This window comes from Ovis canadensis, chromosome 19 (assembly GCF_042477335.2).
Source record: "Ovis canadensis isolate MfBH-ARS-UI-01 breed Bighorn chromosome 19, ARS-UI_OviCan_v2, whole genome shotgun sequence".
NCBI lineage: Eukaryota > Metazoa > Chordata > Mammalia > Artiodactyla > Bovidae > Ovis > Ovis canadensis.
In genome coordinates, this window is record NC_091263.1 from 44,602,286 (window position 1) to 44,610,921 (window position 8,636).

The following is an 8,636-nucleotide window of genomic DNA, read 5'->3' on the forward strand; positions in this document are numbered from 1 at the left end:
TCTTTTTGGCAGCATTTTTGTTGGGTCTTTTTTTTTCTAATCTGACAGTCCCTACTTTCAATGAGGGTATTTACACTGTCCACATTTAATGTGAATATTAATATAATAAGATTTAAGTCTATCACCTGCATCTTGAGAAATCTGTAGGCAGGTCAGGAAGCAACAGTTAGAACTGGACATGGAACAACAGACTGGTTCCAAACAGGAAAAGGAGTATGTCAAGGCTGTATATTGTCACCCTGCTTATTTAACTTGTATGCAGAGTACATCATGAGAAACGCTGGGCTGGATGAAGCACAAGCTGGAATCCAGATTGCCAGGAGAAATATCAATAACCTCAGATATGCAGATGATACCCACCCTTATGGCAGAAAGTGAAGAGGAGCTAAAAAGCCTGTTGATGAAAGTGAAAGAGGAGAGGGAAAAAGTTGACTTAAAGCTCAACATTCAGAAAACGAAGATCATGGTATCCGGTCCCATCACTTCATGGGAGATAGATGGGGAAACAGTGGAAACAGCGTCAGACTTTATTTTTTGGGGCTCCAAAATCACTGCAGATGGTGATTGCAGTCATGAAATTAAAAGACGCTTACTCCTTGGAAGGAAAGTTATGACCAACCTAGACAGCATATTGAAAAGCAGAGACATTACTTTGCCAACAAAGGTCCATCTAGTCAAGGCTATGGTTTTTCCAGTGGTCATGTATGGATGTGAGAGTTGGACTGTGAAGAAGGCTGAGCGCTGAAGAATTGATGCTTTTGAACTGTGGTGTTGGAGAAGACTCTTAAGAGTCCCTTGGACTGCAAGGAGATCCAACCAGTCCATTCTGAAGGAGATCAGCCCTGGATGTTCTTTGGAAGGAATGATGCTAAAGCTGAAACTCCAGTACTTTGGCCACCTGATACGAAGAGTTGACTCACTGGAAAAGACTCTGATGCTGGGAGGGATTGCGGGCAGGAGGAGAAGGGGACGACCGAGGATGAGATGGCTGGATGGCATCACAGACTCGATGGACGTGAGTCTGAGTGAACTCCGGGAGTTGGTGATGGACAGGGAGGCCTGGCGTGCTGCGATTCATGGGGTCGCAAAGAGTCGGACACGACTGAGCGACTGAACTGAACTGAACTGAACTGAAGTCTATCATCTTGCTATTTGTTTTGTTTTCTACTTGACCTACCTGCTCTTTTTTCTCCTTTCCCTATCTTTAAGCTTATTTTGGATTAACTGAATGTTCCTTATGATTTCTTATCTCTTTAGTTACATTATTTGCTATAAATTTTTGCTTTATTTCAGTGGTTTGTTTAAGCGGGGTGTGTGTGTGCACAAACGCGCACTCATGTTTATCCAACTCTTTGCAACCCCATGGCCTGTAGCCCCGCCAGACTCCTCTCCATGAGGTTTCCCAGGCAAGAATACTGGCATGGGTCGCCATTTCCTTCTCCAGGGGATCTTCCCTACCCAGGGATCAAACCCGCATCTCCTGTGTCTCCTGCATTGGCAGTAGGGTTCTTTGCACTAGTGCCACTTGGGAAGCCCTTTTAAGGAGTACAGCAAGCATAAGCTCTGACTTAAAGTGACATCATGCTGCTTCATGTACAGTATAAATATTTGAAGTAGTATGCTTTCATTTCTTCCTCTCTATTGTGCTATACTTGTCACATTTTTATTTTATGTTATTAATCCCACACTACATTGTTTTTATTTAAACATGTCATTTGAATATAATATATTCATATATTTATTCATGTGATTGCCATTTCCAGTTCTCTTCACCCCTTTCTGTGTATCTAAATTTCCTTCTGATATAATTTTCCTTCTTCTTGAAGGACTTCATGTGACATTTCCTGTAGCATGAGTCTGATGGCGGTGAATACTTTCAGCTTTTTCATGTGGAAAGTGTCTCTTTCTCCTGTGTTTTACTTATTTTTTCTATTTTCAATTTTATTGATTTCTGCTTTATCTTCTTTTTTCACTTCCTTCTTATTGCTTTGAGTACTTTACTCTTTCTAGTTTATTAATGTAGAAGTTTATATTATTTATTTGAGACCTTTCTCCTTTTCTAATGTAAGCGTTTAGTACTGTAAATTTCCTTCTCAGCAGTGCATTAGCTGCATCTGGTATATTTTAATGAGTTGTGTTTTTTGTTTTCATTCAGTTTTATGTATATTTAAATTTTTCTTTGAGACCCCTCTTCAGTTTAGTTCAGTCACTCAGTTGTGTCCTGTTCTTTGCAACCCCATGGACTGCAGCATGCCAGGCTTCCCTGACCATCACCAACTCCCGGAGTTTACTCAAACTCATTTCCATTGAGTCAGTGATGCCATCCAACCATCTCATCCTCTGTCGTCCTCTTCTCCACCCACCTTCCATCTTTTCCAGCATCAGGGTCTTTTCCAATGAGTCACTTCTTCGCATCTAGTGGCCAAAGTATTGGAGTTTCAGCTTCAGCATCAGTGTGTCCAGTGAATATTCAGGACTGATCTCCTTTAGGATGGACTGGTTTGATCTCCTTGCAGTCCAAGGGACTCTCAAGAGTAATGAAGGCATTACTTTGCCTTCACAGTTCAAAAGCATCAATTCTTTGGCACTCAGCTTCCTTTATAGTCCAACTCTCATATCCATACATGACCACTGGAAAAACCGTTATCTTTGACTAGACAGACCTTTGTTGGCAAAGTAATGTCTCTGCTTTTGAATATGCTATCTAAGTTGGTCATAACTTTTCTTCAAAGGAGTAAGCGTCTTTTAATTTCATGACTGCAGTCACCATCTGCAGTGATTTTGGAGCCCAAAAAAATGAAGTCTGTCACTGTTTCCATTGTTTCCCCATCTATTTGCCATGAAGTGATGGGACCAGATGCCATGATCTTAATTTTCTGACTGTTGAGTTTTAAGCCAACCTTTTCTCTTTCTTCTTTCACTTTCATCAAGAGCTTCTTTAATTCTTCTTCACTTTCTGCTGTAAGTGTGGTGGCATCTGCATATCTGAGGTTATTGATATTTCTCCCGGCAATCTTGATTCCAGCTTGTGTCTCATCCAGTCCAGCATTTCTCATGATGTACTCTGCATAGAAGTTAAATAAGCAGGGTGACAATATACAACGCTGATATACTCCTTTTCCTATTTGGAACCAGTCTGTTGTTCCATGTCCAGTTCTAACTGTTGCTTCTTGACCTGCATATAGATTTCTCAGGAGGCAAGTCAGGTGGTCTGATATTCCCATCTCTTTCAGAATTTTCCACCGTTTGTTGTGATCCACACGGTCAAAGGCTTTGGCATAATCAAGAAAGAAGTAGATGTTTTTCTGGAACTCTCTTGCTTTTTTGATGATCCAACGGATGTTGGCAATTTGATCTGTGATTCCTCTGCCTTTTCTAAATCCAGCTTCAACCTCTGGAAATTCATGGTTCATGTACTGTTGAAGCCTGGCTTGGAGAATTTTGAGCATTACTTTGCTAGCATGTGAGATGAGTACAATTGTGTGGTAGTTTGAGCATTCTTTGGCATTGCCTTTCTTTGGGACTGGAATGATAACTGACCTTTTCCAGTCCTGTGGCCACTGTTGAGTTTTCCAAATTTGCTGGCATATTGGGTGCAGCACTTTCACAACATCATCTTTTAGGATTTGAAAGAGCTCAACTGGAATTCCGTCGCCTCCACTAGCTTTGTTTGTAGTGATGCTTCCTAAGGCCCACTTGACTTCACATTCCAGGATGTCTGGCTCTGGGTGAGTGATCACACCATTGTGATTATCTGGATTGTGAAGATCTTTTTTGTATAGTTCTTCTGTGTATTCTTGGCACCTCTTCTTAATATCTTCTACTTCTGATCGATTCATGTCATTTCTGTCCTTAATTGTGCCCATCTTTGCATGAAGTCTTCCCTTGGTATCTCTAATTTTCTTGAAGATGTCTCTAGTCTTACCCATTCTGTTGTTTTCCTCTATTTCTTTGCATTGATCACTGAAGAAGGCTTTCTTATCTCTCCTTGCTGTTCTTTGAAACCCTGCATTCAAATGGCTATATCTTTCCTTTTCTTCTTTGCCTTTAGCTTCTCTTCTTTTCTCAGCTATTTGTAAGGCCTCCTCAGACAACCATTTTGCCTTTTTGCATTTTTTCTTGGTGATGGTCTTGATCACTATCCTGTACAGTGTGATGAACCTCCGTCCATAGTTCTTCAGGCTCTCTGTTTATCAGATCTAATCCCTTGAATCTGTTTGTCACTTCCACTTTATAATCGTAAGGGATTTGATTTAGGTCATACCTGAGTGGTCTAGTGGTTTTCCGTACTTTCTTCAATTTAAGTCTGAATTTTGCAATAAGGAGTTCATGATCTGAGCCACAGTCAGCTCCTGGTCTTGTTTTTGCTGACTGTATAGAGCTTCTCCTTCTTTGGCTGCCAAGAATATAATCAGTCTGATTTGTTGTTGACCATCTGGTGATGTCCATGTGTAGGGTCTTCATGTGTTGTTGGAAGAGGATGTTTGCTGTGACCAGTGCTTTCTCTTGGCAAAACTCTGTTAGCCTTTGCCCTCCTTCATTCTGTACTCCAAGGCCAAAGTTGCCCATTAATCCAGATATTTCTTGACTTCTATATTTGCATTCCAGTCCCCTATTAAGAAAAGGGACATCTTTTTTGGATGTTAGTTCTAGAAGGTCTTGTATGTCTTCAGAGAACCGTTCAACTTCAGCTTCTTCAGCGTTACTGGTTGGGGCATAGACTTGGATTACTGTGATATTGAATGGTTTGCTTTGGAAATGAACAGAGATCATTCTATCGTTTTTGAGATTGCATCCAAGTACTGCATTTCAGACTCTTTTGTTGACTATGATGGCTACTCTATTTCTTTTAAGGGATTCTTGCCCACAGTAGTTGATATAGTGGTCATCTGAGTTAAATTTACCCATTCCTTTTTAGTTCACTGATTCCTAAAATGTCGACATTCACTCTTGCCATCTCCTCTTTGACCACTTCCAATTTGCTTTGATTCATGAACCTAACATTCCAGGTTCCTATGCAATATTGCTGTTTACAGCATCAGACTTTGCTTTCATCACTAGTCACGTCCACGGCTAGGTGTTGTTGAGACCCCTCTTAGCCTGTGGATTATTGTATGTGTACCGTTTACTCCTCAAGTGTTTAGGGATTTTCCTGTTGCTTTTTTTTTTTTTAATTTGTTAAGGTTTATGTTCAGAATATAATTTGTACTGGTGAACATTCTAGAGCATTTGACAAATATGTATATTCTGCTAAAGTGCAGTATATTTTAGTTAGATGTTATTGATTGATTCTGTTCGTTTCTTCTTTACCTTTGCTAATGTTCTGTCTCACAGTTTTTGTCAGTTGCTGAGAGTGGAGCGTTGATTCACTTCAGGTGGAATTGTGGATCAGCTTCCTCCTTTCTGCTATTTCAGGATTTGCTTTGTATGTTTTGAGACTCTTTTGTGTGGTGCACACCTGTTTGGAGTCATTCTGTCTTCCTGGTGGGTTGATCCTTTCTTCATTATGTACTGTCTTTTGTCTCTAGTAAACTTTGCTCTGAAGTCTATTTTTCTGATATTAATAGAGCTGCTCTTATGTTTTTAGGTTAATATTTACATGGCATATCTTTTCCCATCCTTTTCCTTTCAATTTAGTCGTTGCTGTATTTGAAGTGAGTGTTTTTGTGGATAGGCTATTTTGTAGGATCATGGGTTTTTTTGCTTGTGTCATTGTTTACTTGTTTACTCTGCATGGTGAAGGTAGAAGCTTCAGCTCCCCTCTTGGCCTTTCCAGCTGGAGGAGAGGTGGGGTGACAGTCTTTCCCGTGATTTTTGGCTGGAGTAGAGTGTGCATGCTCAGTCGTGTCTGACTCTTTGCGACCCCGTGGACTGTAGCCCGCCAAGCTCCTGTGTCCATGGGATTATCCCAGCAGCAATACTGGGGTGGGTTGCTGTTTCTTCTTCCAGGACATCTTCGCAACCCAGGGGTCGAACCTGTGTCTCTTGCACTGGCAGGCGGATTCTTTACCACTGGGCCACCTGGGAACAAGTGTAGAGTAGTAATTGTATAAAAGTTTTTATCTTGCTCTGCTACTCCTTTTCATATCCTCTAGCTAGGGAGAAGGGCTTTTGTTGGGGCTTTTCTTTCCTGTACGCATTGTCATTTCCAGGTTGCCAGCTTTTCCAACACTAAATCTGGGAAACATATATGGCAAAAAAAAAAAAAAAATCCCAGGGACCTCACCATTGTGTTATTCCTTGGGTCCCTATCTTTACACCTTCTGTTTATTTCATATATAATGTTCAGGATTTTCCAGTGCACTTAGAGAGGGAAATTGAGAAAAGCTTCTCTACTCCATCTTTCTAGAGGCACATTTCTTCTCCACTGTCTCTGAAAAGATGTGCCAGTTCAGTTCAGTTCAGTCGTTCAGTCGTGTCCGACTCTGCGACCCCATGAATCGCAGCACGCCAGGCCTCCCTGTCCATCACCAGCTCCCGGAGTTCACTCAGACTCATGTCCATCGAGTCCCTGATGCCATCCAGCCATCTCATCCTCAGTCGTCCCCTTCTCCTCCTGCCCGCAATCCCTCCCAGCATCAGAATCTTTTCCAGTGAGTCAACTCTTCGCATGAGATGGCCAAAGTACTGGAGCTTCAGCTTCAGCATCATTCCTTCCAAAGAAATCCCAGGGTTGATCTTCAGAATGGACTGGTTGGATCTCCTTGCAGTCCAAGGGACTCTCAAGAGTCTTCTCCAACACCACAGTTCAAAAGCATCAATTCTTCAGCGCTCAGCCTTCTTCACAGTCCAACTCTCACATCCATACATGACCACTGGAAAAACCATAGCCTTGACTAGACGGACCTTAGTCAGCAAAGTAATGTCCCTCCTTTTGAATATGCTGTCTAGGTCGGTCATAACTTTACTTCCAAGGAGTAAGTGTCTTTTAATTTCATGGCTGCAGTCACCATCTGCAGTGATTTTGGAGCCCCCCCCAAAATAAAGTCTGACACTGTTTCCACTGTTTCCCCATCTATTTCCCATGAAGTGATGGGACCGGATGCCGTGATCTTCGTTTTCTGAATGTTGAGCTTTAAGCCAACTTTTTCACTCTCCGCTTTCACTTTCATCAAGAGGCGTTTTAGTTCCTCTTCACTTTCTGCCATAAGGGTGGTGTCATCTGCATATCTGAGGTTACTGACATTTCTCCCGGCAATCTTGATTACAGCTTGTGCTTCTTCCAGTCCAAAGATGTGTCACTAGATATAGAATTCTAGGCTGACATTTGTTTTTAATTTCAGCACTTTATAGAGATTGCTTCACTATCTTCTTTCTTGTATTATTTCCCATGAAATATCTTCTCTAATCCTTACTTTTGTTTCTCTTTTCTTGTATTGAGCAATTTGCTTGTTCTCTGCTTTTGTGTGATTTTCTTCATGTTTCGGGTGTTCGGAGTTCTTGGATCTATTAGTTTATATCTCTTAAACAGTCCCTCTGTACAGGGAGATGGTTCAGCCAGTCTTGTGGCAAATGCTAAATGGCTGTTAATTTGTAGTTGAACCTCTTGCTGTTTTACTAGTTCCATGTTGTTTATTTAATAAGCGTATATATTCTTTGTACACTTTTCCCACAGTGTTCTGTTTTTAGCAGTTTGGAGCATAATTCTAATCCTTTCCTAAGTCAAATGCCAAACTCATTTTTCATATGACACAGAGGTGTCTCTAGGGAGGTGAAACATGTCCTTCAGAGGAGAGTTTGCAGATGTTAGCAGCGCAGGCTTGGAACCAGGCTGACCTGGGTGTCAACTCTGTACCTCTTGCTGTATAATTGTGGAAATGTTATTTAACCATTTTGAGTCTCCAGTATATAAAATAGGGATGACAGTCATATCTGGCTCATAGAGCTGACATGTGGAAGAACCGAGATAAGTAAATGTGGAACATAGTTAAGCAGTCATGAAATGGTAGCTATTATTGCTGTTGGTATTTTTTTTAACTAGTCTGGTTTTTTTTTTTTGCAGCTTTTGGTTCACAATAAAACTGAGCAGGACGCACAGGCTTCCCTTCCTATTACCTCTATGTATGCACTGTCTCCCCCACTATCAAAATCCCCCATCACAGTGGTACGTTTGTTACAATCAGTGAACCTACACTGACACATCGTTATCATCCAAAGCCCATGGTTTACATTAGGGTTCAGTCTTGTTGTACATTCTGTGGGCTTTGACAAATATATGATGACATATGCGTCATTACCGTATTATACAGAATAGCTTCACTGCCCTAAAAATCCTCATTCCTTTGTTCATCGGTCACTTCCTGCTGCTGCTGCTGGCAAATACTGATCCTTTTACTGTCTCCATAGTTTTGCCTTTTCCAAAGTGTTATATAGGTGGAATGATATGGTATGTTGCCTTTTCAGATTGACTTCTTTCACTTAGTCGTATACACTTAAGCTTCTTCATATCCTTTCATGGCTTGATATTTCATTTCTTTTTGTCCCTGAATAATATTCCAGTTAATATTATATACTACAGTTTATTTTTGGAGAAGGAAATGGCAACTCACTCCAGTATTCTTGCGTGGAGAATCCCTGGACAGAGGAGCCTGGCCAGCATGGGGTTGCAAGAGCTGGACACAACTTAGCGACTAAAC